This window comes from Schistocerca nitens, chromosome 3 (assembly GCF_023898315.1).
Source record: "Schistocerca nitens isolate TAMUIC-IGC-003100 chromosome 3, iqSchNite1.1, whole genome shotgun sequence".
Classification (NCBI taxonomy): domain Eukaryota; kingdom Metazoa; phylum Arthropoda; class Insecta; order Orthoptera; family Acrididae; genus Schistocerca; species Schistocerca nitens.
In genome coordinates, this window is record NC_064616.1 from 579,163,976 (window position 1) to 579,183,760 (window position 19,785).

Consider the following 19,785-nt stretch of genomic DNA (forward strand, 5'->3'; position numbering starts at 1 on the left):
AATCCACCGTGGAAGCCCATTTAAAAAGTTCCAAGAACCAGTATTACGTGATAAATTTAGGAATATACTACAACCTCGCTCTGTCACCTCGTTGGGGACCGAGAATACAAAATTAGTCTAATTACAGCACGCATAGAGTCATCAACGCAGTCATAACTTACGCACTCCATATGCGAATCGAATGCGAAATGGCCCAAATAAATAGTACAATGTGAATTACCCTCTGTCACGCGTTTCACAGCGGCTTGCAGAGTATAGATTTAAATACAGAATACCGCTCTCTAAATTTAACGAAAAAGTTTTTGCGAGAAACATGTTGCTTTCCTTCCAAAGATTCCTATTTACGTCAAATGAAAAATGGTTCAAATGGCTCTGAGCACTATGCGACTTAACTTCTGAGGTCATCAGTCCCCTAGAACTTAGAACTATTTAAACCTAACTAACCTAAGGACATCACACACATCCATGCCCGAGGCAGGATTCGAACCTGCGATCGTAGCGGTCGCGCGGTTCCAGACTGTAGCGCCTAGAACCCTTCGGCCGCCTAGAACCGTTCGGCCACTCTGGCCGGCCTATGAAAGTTCCTCTGACCACGTGCCGTGTGTTTCTTGTGTATTGCAGGCTGCGTGATTGTCGCAGCGTACTGTAAGTAGAAGAATGGATATAACTAATCGTGTTTTGGCCTACACCACGTTGGCAGCTCAGTTGCCTGGAGCTTCTACTAGGATTCGTCTCAGTATCTAGTAGAGCCCGGTCCTCCAGATGTGGTGTCGCACAGTCCGCCACCTCCCTCCACGTTCGTCTCTCACCCATGATCACACAAACCTCCAAAAAGGGCTTGAAATGTTGTGCGGTGTGCTTGGTGTCTGCGAGGGTACTTCTAGTATAGCCGTGCTGCCTCTCGACCGTTTCCGTCTACTTGGCCGTACACGAACACCACCTAACCTTATTCCCGACTTGAATACCGGACCATTCTGCTGCTTACAGTACGCTGCGTCAATTACACAACCTGCAACACACAAGGAACATACGGCATGTGGTCAGAGCAACTTTCATTCGTCAGCTCCATCAACTGTGGCAATGATGCATTTCCGGACACATGTTCATAGGACCTTTTTTCTCCACTTCTAGTCAGGAATCTGTGCCTGCAGTTTGTCGGTTTTATCAATGCTCACCCTGTGTACGGGGTAGTTCCGTGATGAGTTTACAAACTTTCAAACTTTCTGGAATGGTGGAGAAGGTAAATTTTCAATTTGAGATAATGGTCCATGTGCCAGAAACGAACGGGTCGAAAATTATAAGCGAAAATCGTTCTATACCTCTCACAGTGTAATACATGTACTGGTACTGTTGTTGCTAAGACTGTACGGTATGCAACTTTCAGAGGTGGTAATAGAGATCAAAACAAGAAAAAATGTGCAGTAAACATGGGCTGTAGAACTCATACCGTAAGAGCTAAGCAATAGAGGAGATGTGTTTCACAGTAGCGAAGATGAACAAGTGCTCATAACTCCTTAGGTATGCATTATAGAACCAATGTTTACTGGACATTTTTCCTTACTTTGCTCCGTATTACTACCTCTGAAAGTTGCCTACGCTTCGGTCTTAGTAACAGGGGTACCGGTCCATGTATTCCACCGTCAAAGGCATCAGAGCTATTTTCGATTAGAGCTTCCAACTCGTTCGTTTCCAGTACAGGACCCTTACCTCAAACTGATACTTAAATCATTCTCCATCACCGTAGCACATTTGTACCAGGGGGAGTTGGAAAATAAGTTTCCCCTGTCGACTGTGGGTAGAGTTGTGTGATATGGGCGAAAGTCGACACGGCAGGTGAACGCGCGCGTGCAAGACACCGATACACCATTGGGTAGAGGTCGACCGCGATCAAGCAGATGGCGCTGTCGCAGTGCCTGCGCAAAGCGGAGGCCAGCCGCAGGTGTGATGTCGAGGCAAAAGGTGCGGAGACAAGTGACTTCCTGCTTTGAAGAAGACTCTCGGCGGAACGCGCTTTGGCAGCAATGCTGAAGTCAAACAAGCCGTTCAACGCTTCTTCCGTATGCAACGCCCTGATTTTTTCCTGGAAGGCTTTTTGAAGCTTATAAAGCGGTATGACAAATGTCTCAATGTACTTGGAAATTATGTAGAAAAATAAAGATATGTCTTATCTTTAATGTCTCTTTCTTTTTTCCTTTCACACACAACTCTGATCACAGTCAACAGGGGAAACTTATTTTCCAACTCCCCCTCGTAACATCATTACGGAATCACCCCGTATATACATACATTTACAGACGCCGGCGCCTATAAGTTTAACGCTCTGTAGCGTCGTTGGATGATGTTTCCCGCCATGGGTTCCTGTGTAAAACTTGATTAACTAAGTCTCCTCTACAACCTCTAGAGGTGTGTAACATGAATTGTGAAACACCCTGTATGCACCCCACTTTCTCAGAATACCCTCAACAAACCATACGTCTTCCCTTTGCCACACCTACTACTGATAACATGTACTCGTTTCATTTCATATCGTGTCGTGGTAGTAACCTAAAATATTTACATGTCATAGGCTGTAACAGATTACCCTTATACTTGCAGTCTAATTCTGTCGAATTCCCTCTCCTTTACATGGGCATTATCTTGCATTAGTACGTGAAACTAAAAGAGAAACGAAAACATTTTGAAACTGGAGTTGCAGGAGAGAAACTAAAGTTCTTCGTGTCCATAAATCGCTTTCTTAAAAACAAGGAACGGCATGTCTACTTATCTCTAGACAATCATAATATAGGTCGCGTTTGTGTTAATCGTTAAACGTAGGGTAGAGGCCTATGCATAGTCGCCACACTGTATTAAAACAAATTTTCATCTAATTTATCCTACATACGTGGATGGTCAGCGCGGCTACCTGCCATGCCGAGGACTCGGTTTCGATTTCCGGTACGGCCAGAGATTTTTCCTTGGTGCGAGGGCTGGAACGGGTTTCACTCAGCCTCATAATGCCCACAGAGGAGCTACATGACCGAGTAGTTGCGGCTCTAGGTCATGAAAACTGAGATCGGCTGGGACAGCGGTGCGCTGATCAACGTCCCTCTACTGGCAGAGGGTGACACGGCTGTCGGTCGGTATCTATGGGCCAGGAAATGTCTGTGGAAGGAGTTTACGTTACGGTTACGTTTATCCTATAATTAACTAATGAATTGTGATTCATAAAATATGCCACTGGCCAGCGACTCCTGTAATCAACTGATCGCAAAGGCATTCTATTCCAATGCTGGCTGGCACTGTTGTTGGTTCGACGTCGTGTGGCCGACAACTTCCGCAGCTATAAACTTCATTGCAAATATCTAATGAAGATCAGAACTATAGCTGTTCACTGGAGGGTTAGATTATGTTTATTTGCCGGTTATTACCAAATGAAAATTTATTAGTACATCAGGAGGAATCTGCCGCCCTGGTTAATTTTTTTGAGTGTGATATCTCTTTGCAATCCTTCGCTTTGCATATATCTGTAAGGATAAATTAACGGATTTTAGATATTCACAAAAGAACGAGAGGCACGACTGTCTTACATTCACTATACGCTCCCTGGTAGCTCTATCACGTGGTACTCAGTGATACTGGAGCAATGTACACCGGAAAGCCAAGCAGGTGGATTGGATGGCAACAGAGAGACACTGTATATGGTGTCCCTCTGTCGATGCCATACAAAATGCGAAGAAAGTATATTCTGGTTGTGGATGTCAGTGCTGATTATCTGAGATTAGACTCAGTGTGCATTTGGTGGCTCTGAATGAGGCAATAGCGCTGCCAATGACGGTATTTGTTTTGTCTTGTATGGCTTAAAGTTACGCCTACGCTGAAACAATTTCAGAGGTAACACTAGTTGTACTGAATAACGGGAAAGGCTCGGCTGTGTCACGAAGAGGAACCACGCCGACATTCTTTTGAGTTGGTCTAAGCAATTCGTGCCCTAAAAACACTGATATTATTTATTTACTTATTGAGTTAGCCTCTAATTTTCTTGCCCTTCATTGCGGTGAGTAAAATGAAATAAGGTCTTATGTTCTGTGCTTATATTTACTATCAATCATATTTTTTAATTTTGTAGTTCAAAGTTTTTGTTCTGACTTGCTATCCTCTTAAGAAGTTCTAAATATTTTATGCCTTATACTAGGAAAATATTTTAATAATGACGCCGACAAGTATGCTTTTCGTCTCCTACTGAAAACCAATAAAGCAATATAACGCTGCAAAAGGCATAATATTTGATTATGAATTGTATATTATAATTTTCTAGTTCTTCACCTACTTTGCTCCGTATGTTTCGCTTTCTAGCAGAAGTAATTGCATGGGACAAGTACTCATTATTGAAGATGATGCTCTCTCGTCACGTTGCGTTATTAACATACATGTTGGTTTTTGTCAGCGTACCGCGACTTACATTATGTTCAAATATTTAATCATCCGTCTCGAGGCACAATGATTTTTTTTTCTTTTCATTCATCTTCCTAAACGTTTTCATCATCCTATACGTTTTGGAGGAAAACACCAGTCTGACTACATTCAGATTTTCACAATTACTTCTGCTTCAGATGCTGGTAATTATCGGAACACAACGTTTGCCTTTTTTCCGTGTGTTGTGTACCACATATGATATAAGACTGTAGTAAAAATAATTGGAGACTTGACATCCTTTCCTCTTCGATAAATTTTGTGATCGTCTAACAACAATACCTTGGAATCAGAACATTTGCAAAATTGTCTTCCTAAGTTAAACTTTCCGTTAAGTTAGAACAGAAGGATGGGGGCCAATGTGTATGTGGTGCAATTTTATTTTTTTTTTTCGATTAAGAGGATATTTTGCTCATGTTTACCGAGTTAGGTAGAGAAAAGATAAATTATTACAGTCAAGATTCTTTTAAATGTTTCTGTGGCTATGCTGGTGTCGACTAGATCTTTCAATTGTCTTATAAATGAAATTGAGGAAAACTGCATTACATCTAGCTATATGAAGTCACTACGCTGATAAACTGCACAGGTACGTTCCTAAACTACGTGAACTTGAACAGTGATACAGTGGGACGAATACTGGTATAAGATTGCCTCATAAAATGTAAAGCGTCAGCACATATTTGAGACTCCTGGTTAGTGCTGGTCTTCAAAAGTGCATAAATATGCAGGCGTGGCTGTTAGACCAGTTAAATAAGTCTCACATACAAGCTTTAAAGTTAAGATAAAAAAAATGGATATGAGTGTATGCTCATGTGTATGCCGGGAGGCCCCTATTCGGGGAAGTTTGGCCACCAAGTGCAAGTCTTATTTCATTCTCCGCCACATTGAGCGACTTTTGCTCTGGGGATGAGGATGATATGATGATGAGGACAACACAATACCCAGTCCCCGAAAGGAGAAACTCTCCAACCCGGCTTGCATGGGAGGCGAGCACGTTACCACCCAGCTAAGCAGGCGGACAGAGTTAAGATAACATATAGTAATGCGAAGAAAGGCTTAAAATACTGTAGAGTTGTTAACAGTTAACTCATATATTAAATAAAAGTATAAGATTTGTTATAAAAAAATTATAAAATATTCACATGTGTGTCGGCCCCAGCTATTTGTGTAGTTGTGTGGTTCCTCTATGTAGTATTTTCGTATGTCTATTTTTAATGCAGTTTTTTCTTAATTTTCTGTGCAGAGCTATTGAAAATGACTATAAGTTTGAAACCGATATAGCCGTAGAAATATTTATGCATGTTTCGACTGATGAACTTTATTGTTACGTACATTCTTTTATGCGTTTGGATCGAGCGTTTACTACATGTATCTATAACACCAATTTCCTATTCTTTCGTCTTATTTCCGTTAAGAGCATATTAGAGGCACAATTCAGAATGTATAATATGTAGCCTTTTCTGCAGCACATGCACAGTACAAAAATATTATGCAATAAACAATGATGATAATTTTTTAGGAAGTGATGCAGTAGTTCCCCTTCAAAATACCATACTGTGCAGCAAAATAGGCTATTGGAATTGTATCTCTTGTTCGGGATAAAGGTGCAGCCAGTTGCGTTTCCTGCAGTGATGAGAGGGTACTGAATGTCGGAACAGCGGAAGCAGGCGCTCCCAACCTCGAAATACACGACAGGTCACACAGCGTACATTGAAGTGACGTCATCGTTACCAACTGTCGAACGTAAAATCAGTCCATTATTTACTGGCACCGGTACTCGTTGGTAGGAATAATACAAAAAATACTTTTGGTGACATCTCTGCAACTGCTGTTGTACCCGAAACAACAAAGTTGCCATTGTGCTTTTATATAATTTTGGGCAGTCTAAAATTCTTCAAAAAAGTACGCATAGCACTGAAAAATAAACTATCGGTATTAGTGTTCTGATTTATAAAATTTTTTTTATTTATTTTTGAAATCACTCACGGTATGAGCTGCATAAGAATGTTCTTAATTCCGAAGACTGGTTTGAAGCAGCCCATTACTTAAATGTTCTCTGGTCCCCTGGATGCATCCTGTCAACCTGTCCATTATTTAAGTCATTATTTGCCATAAAGCCCTTTTCTCCCAGATTTAATACAGCGCTATTTCGTTAGTTATCCGACTGACGCGGCGAATCTCCAGCATTCTTCTGCAGCACCACACTTCAAAAGCTTCTGTTATCTTCTTGCCTGTACTTTTCATCGTTCACGATTCACTTCCATGTAAGGCTTCATACCTTAAAAACTGCTTCAGAAAAGACTTCATAACACTTAAATTTTTATTCTACCGGGTTATCAAAAAGTCAGTATAAATTTGAAAACTGAATAAATCACGGAATAATGTAGATAGAGAGGTACAAATTGACACACATGCTTGGAATGACATGGGGTTTTATTAGAACCAAAAAAATACAAAAGTTCACAAAAGTCCGACAGATGGCGCTTCATCGGATAGAATAGCAATAATTAGCATAACAAAGCAAAGATGACGTTTTTTACAGGAAATGCTCAATATGTCCACCATCATTCCTCAACAATAGCTGTAGTCGAGGAATAATGTTGTGAACAGCACTGTAGAGCTTGTCCGGAGTTATGGTGAGGCATTGGCGTCGGATGTTGTCTTTCAGCTTCCCTAGAGATGTCGGTCGATTACGATACACTTGCGACGAGTTCAGGTAATCCCAAAGCCAATAATCGCACGGACTGAGGTCTGGGGACCTGGAAGGCCAAGCATGACAAAAGTGGCGGCTGAGCACACGATCATCACCAAACGACGCGCGCAAGAGATCTTTCACGCGTCTAGCAATACTTTTTTTTTTTGTTCTAATAAAACCGCATTTCATTCCAAGCATATGTGTCAATTTGTACCCTTCTATCTACATTATTCCGTGGTTTATTAAGTTTTCAAATTTATACTGACCTTTTGATCACCCGGTATATTAACATGTTTATCTTTTTAAGGACAGCTTTTCTTCCTATTACCAATATAAATATCTTATACTCTTTACTTATGCCACCGTCAGTTATTTGCAATACAAATATCAAAATCCTTCTTTTACCTTTAGTGTCTCAGTTTCTAATCTAAATTCGCAGCATTGACTGAGTTTGCTATTTCAGAAAGAGTTACAATATCATCGAGAAACTCTGACGCTTTTATTTTCCTCTCTGGATATTTTAATTCCCTTTACAAATATCTTCTTGGTTTCCTTTCCTTCTTGCTCTGTTTAAATATTTAACAATATCGAGGGTAGGCTATAATCTTGTCTCACTTCCTTCTCAAAAACTGTTCCGCTCTCAGTCCTTCGAATCTTACAACTTGCGAGTTGTATATAACACTGCGTGGCCAGTATTTTATCCCAGACAACATCAGGAATCCACTTAAAAGATGTTCACAGAAGGCATTACTATAAGTTTCTTTAATTTGGGATTTTCTGAATTCTGGTAACCAGCGTAACAGAGAGTAAAAATAAAGAGGACCAAGCATCAAACCTGAGATAGTTACAGTGCTTTGCAGTATCTTAGAATACCTTCTTTAACATGGCACTCTCGGAGGTGGTATGGTCTTGCCCGCCATCAAACTATGAAACGAGGCTCACAGCCAGTTATGCGAGAAACTTGCAGTTAAATTTGGAGACTAAACCACAGCACAACTTTTTTAGTTACGCAGAGCACAGCTTGAAGTAGCAATTGTATAAGGTGCTAGAAAAATTCGTCGCCTTGAAGGGGACCGAGTTTAAAACATTTGCTTTTGGATTCTGACGTTACAACAGAAGACAGTGAACCAGAATTCTTCGACAATTTTTATGGTGGCTAAATAATTCCTCGGAAAAAACCGCGCTGGTCCCTTTCCGCCCTCTCCTGCCTTCAAACATTTAATAACGTCGACGAGATGTTAAACACTGCTCTTCGACTAATTCATCTTCAGAAAGAACCTATGACTTACCAGTGATTATGAGCATAACACCATTCCTTTTAACAAAGCAAGTGTAAAATACGAGTGATGATAAAAATAGATAACTACTTAGGTGATCTAGGAATTGTCTCATAGTAAAGTAATCACAGTAATTTAATGTTCAGTTACTGAGACGTTGTAATTCGGCATTTATTTACTCGCAGCACAAAAAGCACTCGACGCGTTTAACCAGCATCTGTTTGGCTTTTATACACTATTAACGCAAATTTAGCGTTTTAAAAAAACAGATAATTTTCATTAATTATTCGCACAAAATGGACATTCATCGAGCTCTCCAGCGGACGCTTCTCGGCTATCTCTTTCTGCGTCGTTATGCATTTAAATTTTACCTCGTGCTGCTATTCGATTACCGTCGTTTATCCAAACTAGTCATAGAATAATTATTTCACCACAATGTACGAAATATTTTCACACGCAGTACAATAAAAATCGTCTACACTCCGAATAACATTTTCTTTTACACGTTTTTTTGACATAGAAACGTAGAAATTAAAACAGCGTGAACTAAGTTGTGTACTTTCGATCTGCTTATGACTGACAATTTATATCGCTCATTCTCCACAGCTACATTTTCTCATATTCTGATATTATCATGATATGCTACTGGGTACGTGATAATCAGTTTCGTCTGCAGCAAATAGTGCTGTAGCGACAATCCAACACTATACAAAAGTTTTCCATTTTTGCACAAAAGGAAGCCTTTTGCTGATCAGAGACCTAGTTCAAGTAACACATTAAGGTCGATCTAAAGAATACTGGATAAGATATTTTAATTTCTTTTTTTACCTATCAGACGTTTTAATCATATTTTATCAAATCCTGTGATAGGTTCTACAAAACATTGTTTATTAATTTAATGCTAGAGAAACCGCTCATCCTGCACTCATCATTCTTGGCTTAACTTAAAACGTACATTGCGAAACATATTTGACGGGTGCCCTATTAAGGAATAAACTTTAAAAATGCTTAAGGAGAGTAAAGAAAACGGCGCCCATGGGTAACTTATCGCGGTCCTGTAATTCACGAGATCGAGAGTGTTGTGCTTAGTTGCTGTGCTTCTTAACTTCCCTGACGCTTTGAGAAACATCCGCACTACATTTTGATACAAATAGGGTACCTCTTTCGGAATATACAATTAGGTATACGACATTGACGTCGGGGGTTCACGTCTGTGGCTTATTGAAGGAAACATATCCGCATTCTACCGAAGAGATTTAATTAAATAGTATGACACCTGCGACAGTACCGTCGTTCGAGTACTTCAAGTCAGCTCAGCAATAATGTGAGGGCCAGACCGTTATCGACAAAATTTCAGAGTTTGACCGGTGTTGATTGCTGAATGTTATGTTACAAGGAACCACTGGTTTCGCGGTTGTTACGATTATCAAAGTTGCTGAAATTGTACGTCGGTTTCCTGGGATTCGTTGCTGTATAATACAGGCCAGGATGCATTAACTAATATTTCCACATGCAGTGAAACTGGAGCAATTCGAAAGGCAGCACAGAAGTTATATACGAAAACACAGTAAGTTGGCGTTTCTCGAGTGATGCGACTTTTGCCACGCCACTAAAATCTACAGTCGTTTTGTCTTTGTGATGCCGCTATGCTTCGCCATCCGTCTGTTAGTGCCGTCCGACTGCCTCTTGGTTGTTACTTTTCGAAACACAATCAGTTTATCTGTTTTCGCTGGAAGCCACAACAAAGACTATAATGAATTATTTGTTGACAACAGCGTGAGAGACAATTTGAAGGGAGCTGCTGTGTAGAGTTACACGTAGGGTAGATTATACTTTCAGAAATGATTGTATCACCCTTTCATTTATGTGTACTAGAAAATTATTCAAATACAAGTGAGATTAGTATAGAAGCTGAAGTAATGAATTAAAATTTGTGCCAAGGCCGGGACTTAAAACCGTATCTCCTGGTTGCTAGGCAGCTCAGTAGATCACCTACGCCTGAGGTATAGGAACGATTTCCCCATTATATACAAAGCTGTGGTGCTATTCCAATATCGGAGAGCGTCGACAATACTGACGATAGAAGAAGGAGAAAATAGACTGAAGCAAGGCGTGAAATGAAGTCTGTCTTAGGGAGGGAAATGCACTGCAGTAGTCTGTGCAGGGGTCGTAGTTACAATGCACTGAGGGTATAGTTGTTAGTACATCCGCTTACGGAAATGAAGGAAAGAAAAGTAAGTATGAGATGGCGGCTCATGTATAGCCGGCACGGTAGCTCAGCGTATTCGGTCAGGGGGTTAGCTGCCCTCTGTAATAAAAAAAATAAAAATAAATGCAAATAAAAACAAATACAAAATAAAAACAAATGCAACGAACAGTAATGAACAAAATGAGATCAACAAAAAAAGAAAAGTACCGGTGTGGGCCCAAGTTTCAGTTCATTACTTCAGCTTCTATTCTTATCGAAGATAAAGTTGAGACTCATATGTCTCCAAGAAAATGCAATACCATCAGAATAAATGAGATAATTAGTCCGAATTTGATAAATATGTACTTTATTATTATTATTCACAAACAATATGTCATGATTTTGAGGATTTCATATAGTGCAATAACATCCCAGCAATCATGACAATGATAAAATAATAGAGGGTACACCAGCACAAGCATGATAATTCGTCTCTACGTTTCACTAATAGTTTACACTTACGAGTTTTGTTATTTCCCTTGTGAGCACACAACAACAACTTTATGCGCCTCGTGATGACTGGGTGTTGTGTGATGTCCTTAGGTTAGTTAGGTTTAAGTAGTTCTAAGTTCTAGGTGACTGATGACCATAGATGTTAAGTCCCATAGTTCTCAGAGCCATTTGAACCAATTTTGAACTCTGTGCGCTGAATATGTACTAGCCGGCCGGAGTGGCCGTGCGGTTCTAGGCGCTACAGTCGGGAGCCGAGCGACCGCTACGGTCGCAGGTTCGAATCCTGCCTCGGGCATGGATGTGTGTGATGTCCTTAGGTTAGTTAGGTTTAATTATTTCTAAGTTCTAGGCCCCCCCATGAACCATGGACTTTGCCGTTGGTGGGGAGGCTTGCGTGCCTCAGCGATACAGATAGCCGTACCGTAGGTACAACCACAACGGAGGGGTATCTGTTGAGAGGCCAGACAAACGTGTGGTTCCTGAAGAGGGGCAGCAGCCTTTTCAGTAGTTGCAAGGGCAACAGTCTGGATGATTGACTGATCTGGCCTTGTAACAATAACCAAAACGGCCTTGCTGTGCTGGTACTGCGAACGGCTGAAAGCAAGGGGAAACTACGGCCGTAATTTTTCCCGAGGGCATGCAGCTTTACTGTATGATTAAATGATGATGGCGTCCTCTTGGGTAAAATATTCCGGAGGTAAAATAGTCCCCCATTCGGATCTCCGGGCGGGGACTACTCAAGAGGATCTCGTTATCAGGAGAAAGAAAACTGGCATTCTACGGATCGGACTGTGGAATGTCAGATCCCTTAATCGGGCAGGTAGGTTAGAAAATTTAAAAAGGGAAATGGATAGGTTAAAGTTAGATATAGTGGGAATTAGTGAAGTTCGGTGGCAGGAGGAACAAGACTTCTGGTCAGGTGACTACAGGGTTATCAACACAAAGTCAAATAGGGGTAATGCAGGAGTAGGTTTAATAATGAATAGGAAAATAGGAATGCGGGTAAGCTACTACAAACAGCATAGTGAACGCATTATTGTGGCCAAGATAGACACAAAGCCCATGCCTACTACAGTAGTACAAGTTTATATGCCAACTAGCTCTGCAGATGACGAAGAAATTGAAGAAATGTATGATGAAATAAAAGAAATTATTCAGATAGTGAAGGGAGACGAAAATTTAATAGTCATGGGTGACTGGAATTCGAGTGTAGGAAAAGGGAGAGAAGGAAACGTAGTAGGTGAATATGGATTGGGGCTAAGAAATGAAAGAGGAAGCCGTCTGGTAGAATTTTGCACAGAGCACAACTTAATCATAGCTAACACTTGGTTTAAGAATCATGATAGAAGGTTGTATACATGGAAGAATCCTGGAGATACTAAAAGGTATCAGATAGATTATATAATGGTAAGACAGAGATTTAGGAACCAGGTTTTAAATTGTAAGACATTTCCAGGGGCAGATGTGGACTCTGACCACAATCTATTGGTTATGACCTGTAGATTAAAACTGAAGAAACTGCAAAAAGGTGGTAATTTAAGGAGATGGGACCTGGATAAACTGAAAGAACCAGAGGTTGTACAGAGTTTCAGGGAGAGCATAAGGGAACAATTGACAGGAATGGGGGAAAGAAATACAGTAGAAGAGGAATGGGTAGCTTTGAGGGATGAAGTAGTGAAGGCAGCAGAGGATCAAATAGGTAAAAAGACGAGGGCTAGTAGAAATCCTTGGGTAACAGAAGAAATATTGACTTTAATTGATGAAAGGAGAAAATATAAAAATGCAGTAAATGAAGCAGGCAAAAAGGAATACAAACGTCTCAAAAATGAGATCGACAGGAAGTGCAAAATGGCTAAGCAGGGATGGCTAGAGGACAAATGTAAGGATGTAGAGGCTTATCTCACTAGGGGTAAGATCGATACTGCCTACAGGAAAATTAAAGAGACCTTTGGAGATAAGAGAACCACTTGTATGAATATCAAGAGCTCAGATGGAAACCCAGTTCTAAGCAAAGAAGGGAAAGCGGAAAGGTGGAAGGAGTATATAGAGGGTCTATACAAGGGCGATGTAGTTGAGGACAATATTATGGAAATGGAAGAGGATGTAGATGAAGATGAAATGGGAGATACGATACTGCGTGAAGAGTTTGACAGAGCACTGAAAGACCTGAGTCGAAACAAGGCCCCCGGAGTAGACAACATACCATTGGAACTAATGACGGCCTTGGGAGAGCCAGTCCTGACAAAACTCTACCATCTGGTGAGCAAGATGTATGAAACAGGTGAAATACCCTCAGACTTCAAGAAGAATATAATAATTCCAATCCCAAAGAAAGCAGGTGTTGACAGATGTGAAAATTACCGGACAATCAGTTTAATAAGCCACAGCTGCAAAATACTAACACGAATTCTTTACAGACGAATGCAAAAACTAGTAGAAGCCGGCCTCGGGGAAGATCAGTTTGGATTCCGTAGAAATACTGGAACACGTGAGGCAATACTGACCTTACGACTTACCTTAGAAGAAAGACTAAGGAAAGGCAAACCTACGTTTCTAGCATTTGTAGACTTAGAGAAAGCTTTTGACAATGTTGACTGGAATACTCTCTTTCAAATTCTAAAGGTGGCAGGGGTAAAATACAGGGAGCGAAAGGCTATTTACAATTTGTACAGAAACCAGATGGCAGTTATAAGAGTCGAGGGACATGAAAGGGAAGCAGTGGTTGGGAAGGGAGTAAGACAGGGTTGTAGCCTCTCCCCGATGTTATTCAATCTGTATATTGAGCAAGCAGTAAAGGAAACAAAAGAAAAATTCGGAGTAGGTATTAAAATCCATGGAGAAGAAATAAAAACTTTGAGGTTCGCCGATGACATTGTAATTCTGTCAGAGACAGCAAAAGACTTGGAAGAGCAGTTGAACGGAATGGATGGTGTCTTGAAGGGAGGATATAAGATGAACATCAACAAAAGCAAAACGAGGATAATGGAATGTAGTCGAATTAAGTCGGGTGATGTTGAGGGTATGAGATTAGGAAATGAGACACTTAAAGTAGTAAAGGAGTTTTGCTATTTGGGGAGCAAAATAACCGATGATGGTCGAAGTAGAGAGGATATAAAATGTAGACTGGCAATGGCAAGGAAAGCGTTTCTGAAGAAGAGAAATTTGTTAACATCGAGTATAGATTTAAGTGTCAGGAAGTCATTTCTGAAAGTATTTGTATGGAGTGTAGCCATGTATGGAAGTGAAACATGGACGGTAAATAGTTTGGACAAGAAGAGAATAGAAGCTTTCGAAATGTGGTGCTACAGAAGAATGCTGAAGATTAGATGGGTAGATCACATAACTAATGAGGAGGTACTGAATAGGATTGGGGAGAAGAGGAGATTGTGGCACAACTTGACCAGAAGAAGGGATCGGTTGGTAGGACATGTTTTGAGGCATCAAGGGATCACCAATTTAGTATTGGAGGGCATCGTGGAGGGTAAAAATCGTAGGGGGAGACCAAGAGATGAATACACTAAGCAGATTCAGAAGGATGTAGGATGCAGTAGGTACTGGGAGATGAAGAAGCTTGCACAGGATAGAGTAGCATGGAGAGCTGCATCAAACCAGTCTCAGGACTGAAGACCACAACAACAACAAAGTTCTAGGCGACTGATGACCTCAGAAGTTAAGTCGCAAAGTGCTCAGAGCCATTTGAACCAATATATACTAGCTTGATGCAGTCTAATCCATGGAAATTACTTCTTTCTATATAAATTTCTTTGTAGATAAACATGTATAAGTGACTGATTTATGACAGAAGACAATTAGTAGCTTACCAGCTGAGACAGTTCATTACTGAAGTGGAGAAAAATAAAGATCTACTGTATTATTAATGAGAATTGTTACTTATTTTTATTTTATTTATTTAACATGATGTGATTAGGGTCATCAAACCCTCTCTTACATCTTACTACGGTTTCACACATACAGTACCTTCTTTACGTCATAATTACCTAATAAATAACATTTTTAATATGACAAATAATATTACAAAATTGTTGAGGCTTTCGTGGCCACTTGTTGACAAACTGCCTACTGGCTTCTGTCTCGGGTTCTTCGGCCGCCGTTCATCTAATGATTTTTCTGACGTTTCGCCAGCACGAGTGGCTGGCATTGTCAAAGATTCACCCTCCATTGCCGGTGGTGAACTGGAGCCGAGCTCGCGGGCGCAGACTATATGTACCCGGCGTGCCAACGTCCGAGGGCTTCTCCGCGGTCATTTCCGGTGCGGTTCTCCTCTTGCTACCTGCGACGGTCGTTCGCTGCAGTACGGGAAGCCAGGATCCGTTTACCTTAAGGCTTTCCTCTTTCTTGTTCAAACTGTTCGCGTGTTTTTGTATTTCCACAGCTTCTCTGAACAAGCGCGTGTGATAGTGCTTCTCTACAGCCAGAACTTCTGTGTCGGCGAATTTTATTACGTGGTCGGTCTCATTCAGTGCGTGCTCTGCCACGGCCGATTTCTCCACCTGCCCCAACCTGCAATGTCGCTTGTGCCTTTCGATCCTGGTGTTAATGGATCGTCCAGTCATTCCGACATAAACTTTTCCGCATGTGCATGGTATACGGCATATTCCCGACATTGCACGTGGGTCTCTTTTCTCCTTCGCCGATCTAAGACACGCCACGTACATATAGTCTGCGCCCGCGAGCTCGGCTCCAGTTCACCACCGGCAATGGAGGGTGAAGCTTTGACAATGCCAGCCACTCGTGCTGGCGAAACGTCAGAAAAATCATTAGATGAACGGCGGCCGAAGAACCCGAGACAGAAGCCAGTAGGCAGTTTGTCAACAAATAATATTACAATAATTTGAGTGTCTATGGAGACAATGCCGGCCGCTGTGGCCGAGCGGTTCTAGGCGCTTCAGTCTGGAACGTCGCGACCGTTACGGTCGCAGGTTCGAATCCTGCCTCGGGTATGGATGTGTGTGATGTCCTTAGGTTAGTTAGGTTTAAGTAGTTCTAAGTTCTAGGGGACTGATGACCTCAGATGTTAAGTCCCATAGTGCTAAGGGTCATTTGAACCACTTTTGAATGGAAATAATGTGAACAAATAATACTGACTGTGAACCAATGAAGATAATACTGCCAGCATTTCTATTACTGCTGCTGGTACCACTAATAAAGGGAAAAGGAAATTTAGGGAGACTGCACCGGCTAGGAATACTGGGAAATGGGGCAGATCGAGCTGGAAAGAAGGATGTACAGGGGTAATAAGTGCGTACAGGGACAATGGTAGTCATTATTGTTGCTACAGTATATACGTCATTAACTGTCTTCAGAAGGTGGAGATGTTATTCAGTTCTGTACTATAATAAAGGAGGTTATTAGACAGTCGGGTTCCTGCCAGTGAGAAGGACTTCTAGAAAGTGGTTGAACGATGGAGTGAGACAGAATCTCTGATGGGAACGAGTGTTTCTGCCATATTGTTCAGACAAGAGAGTTAACGTCGATGAGAGACATGAGGGAAAGTGCATGTTGATAAGAAAGTAGAGAAGACAGAGTATTTGAAAATCTCTGTGCTTGCCTGCATGCTGCCACGGTAGCTGTGCATATGATGGTGAAATATGATCACAGAGTCAAACATCACAGACATAACGAACACAGGCATTCATTAGTATTTTTTTTCTCTTTTTCCTTTTAATACATAGTTTGGTCATCACGCACAATCTGGTTGTACATTCCCTTAAAGGTCTGTAAATCGTAGCCACAGGAGATCATTCTGCAGTCTAGAGATACAATAATTTCTGTTTTGCTCAGCTCCTGTATTTGGTTCATTAAAGTGACCTGCCTGGATAGTCGCTTCCGGCATTCGGGAAGGCAAGCCTGCCCTGGATAGAATCCGCTTCGCGAATTAACGACGAGGGATTGTGAGCTAGTCAGCGTGGATGTGGTTTTTAGGCGGTTTCCCACATCCAACCAGGTGAATACCGAATTGGTACCCACGTCCTGCCTCAGATGCACGCTACGCAAACATAAAAAAAAAATCTCTCACTTGAACACGACATATAGGCCTACGCTAGACGCAGACAGATGGGGTACACGCATTCCGTCCCACGCGGAGTGGTGGTGTCAGGAAAGGCACTGGACTACCTAATTTCATTACAATGTTGTTTGCCTGTTAGCACTGACTACTCCACGCAGGCGCCACTGTTCTCGATCGCAAAGTGAAGGTCGTCGGCCACTGCGTTGTCCGTGGTGAGAGGTAATGCCTGAAATCTGCCACTTTCGGCATGCTCTTGACACTGTGGATCTCGGAGTACTGAATTCCCGAACGATTTCCGAAATGGAATGTTCCATGCATCTAGCTCCAACTACCATCTACGTTCAAAGTCTGTTAATACCCGTCATGCGACCATAATCACGTCGGAAACCCTTTCACATGAATCATCTGAGTACAAATGACAACTCTGAAAATGCACTACCCTTTTATACCTTGTGTACGACGATGCTACCGCCGTCTGTATATATGCTTATCGCTATCCTATGACTTTTGACACTTCACTGTATTTTCATTAACATACATACCTTAAAATTTGATACGCTATGATGGTTGTTTGATATCCGCATGTTATTTTTCCTCATCATGTGCTTTTCGGCCCATTATTTGTGTTTCTTATTCATCTTGTTAAGTCCTGTGAGATTTAGTACCATGATGTACATTCAGGCAATCACTTCACCTAGCGGGGCTTTGAATATTTTTTAGTTTCTCGGAAAGAAACACGTTATCAATCACAGACAGTAGTACACATCGTGACGATAGTAAAAAAAAAGGTTCGTTGCTTTCTATAAAGCCTACTGAACTGAGACGCTACCCTGTTCACATACGGACATTAATATAAGCGTCATTGGATTCAGTTTCAGAACCATGTGTTTCAGTGGGAACGCTATCAATCTAAAAGCAGCAGAGAAGATTCATACTATCAAGGGTGAAATTATCTTGTTGTAGGCGAAGCATTTAGTGTTGGTGAGCAATATCGTGATACTAACCCGAATACTGCTCGCCAGCAGCCTATCAATCCACCTGACCACACGAGACGAGGGAATCGAACCTTCAACTTGCTACAAGCTCCGGTGTATTCTTATCTTTAGCTTAAAATCCTATTGCACAACGTACGATTGAGCGGGCGATCTTCTAGATATCTCCCTCGTAAAGTGCCAAATACGCGCACATTTCTCTAAGACTCCGTGTGTCTATTGACTAGATCATATGCTATTTGCAGCTCTCAACTGCGTATGGTCAATTGTCGTTTCATTCGTTTGGCGCAGAACATGGGCTGAAGGCAACAGCGAAAGAAGGAGAAACTATAAACATTTACAAGCGCAGACCATTTTAGCGACGTACAATTTAAAAAGCTACCGGCCTTAAGAGGTCATATTCCAACAAACGTATTCCCACCGACGAAGAAATCATTAGAGATAAGACAACAGCTCAGTGAAACTAAGAGGAATATGGCAGTCGCTTCCAGAGATTTGGAGAAGGGGCAGAAAATTAAGGTCGTGCAGGCCAGTCGGAGATTTGGACCCTGTTTCTCTCGTATACAAATGAATTCTATTAAGCACTGGTAATCCACGAAAGGTGGAAGGGCGCGCAGTCAAAGAGTACAGAATGAACCATCGGATATATAATGGAGACACGGAAGCTCTAAAGCGATGTAACAGAAGCCATATTCTAAATGAAACAGTTTTCATTATTCATTTCACCCTCTATCCGTTTCAATGGTCACATCAGGATCATAATAATAATAATAATAATAATCTTCAAGAGGAAAGATTATATAAATTACAATATACGTGTAATAAAATAGTGACGGATACAAAAATTCATTCATATGGGACTAATTATCAGTAATAATCCTCACAACGCAGTCTATTACAGTTGCAAAAGTTGTTATAGGTCTATTTGTGGGCAAAGCGGTTTGCAATGAATGAAAATGCATATTCATTGTAAGATCCCGCGCCGTGTGGAACGACCCCCTCTACATTATACTTCGTGTGCGTTGATGTGGAGTTTGTGGTCTGTAGTCGGTTTGATCGCCAAGACCACGTGATGTGACGTCATGCAGTGCGACCAGTGGGTGCAGAGTTGGGCAGCCTACAGAGCATGGTCGCCCGCAGAGTCAGTCGGCTGCGGGCCTCCGATCCGTTAAGGCCACGCCGCTCTTGCATCACCCAATTGAGAGTCAATTACAGCTGTGATCGACTGTCGTTATTGCACACCGCGGGCTACAGCACACGATCGAGTGATAAAGTTTTTCTCCTGTTTCGGTATGTAACAACAATTTACTTCCACTTCCAAAATATAATCACGAGTAGTGGCACTGTCCGAGCTGTGATGTGATAGGCTTTCGCTAATGTAGAAATGACTGGTGGAAAACATGTAGACTGATTCGAATTAATGAGAATCTTATAGAGTTCAAAGATGTTAAAACTACATTTGTATTAATTCACGCAAGGCTTCCGATTTGAATTCTTCCTCGGCGCATCTTTTGACTCTCGGTGTTTAGTTTTACGCTGCCATTTGCTGACGAGCTACGCATGGACATACAGCGCTTCTATGTGGTCAGTTTAATAGATTGGCCCATGGCTTTTCTATTTCCTGTTTAAATAAGATAAAACTT

At 41.4% G+C, this 19,785-nt stretch overlaps 1 protein-coding gene across 3 annotated transcripts in view; it reads left to right on the forward strand.

Annotated features, from left to right (window-relative positions):
• Positions 1-19,785, forward strand: part of LOC126248489 (elongation of very long chain fatty acids protein AAEL008004-like) — a 666,835-nt gene that overhangs the window by 301,267 nt on the left and 345,783 nt on the right. Inside the window, exon 1 of one of the 3 annotated variants that reach the window (XM_049949515.1) lies at positions 19,305-19,432. The exons of the other annotated variants lie outside the window; for them this stretch is intronic. The gene's annotated coding sequence lies outside the window, so the exon portion shown is untranslated. Of the gene's footprint in view, positions 1-19,304; positions 19,433-19,785 lie in introns of those variants that run through there. 3 annotated transcript variants of the gene reach the window in all.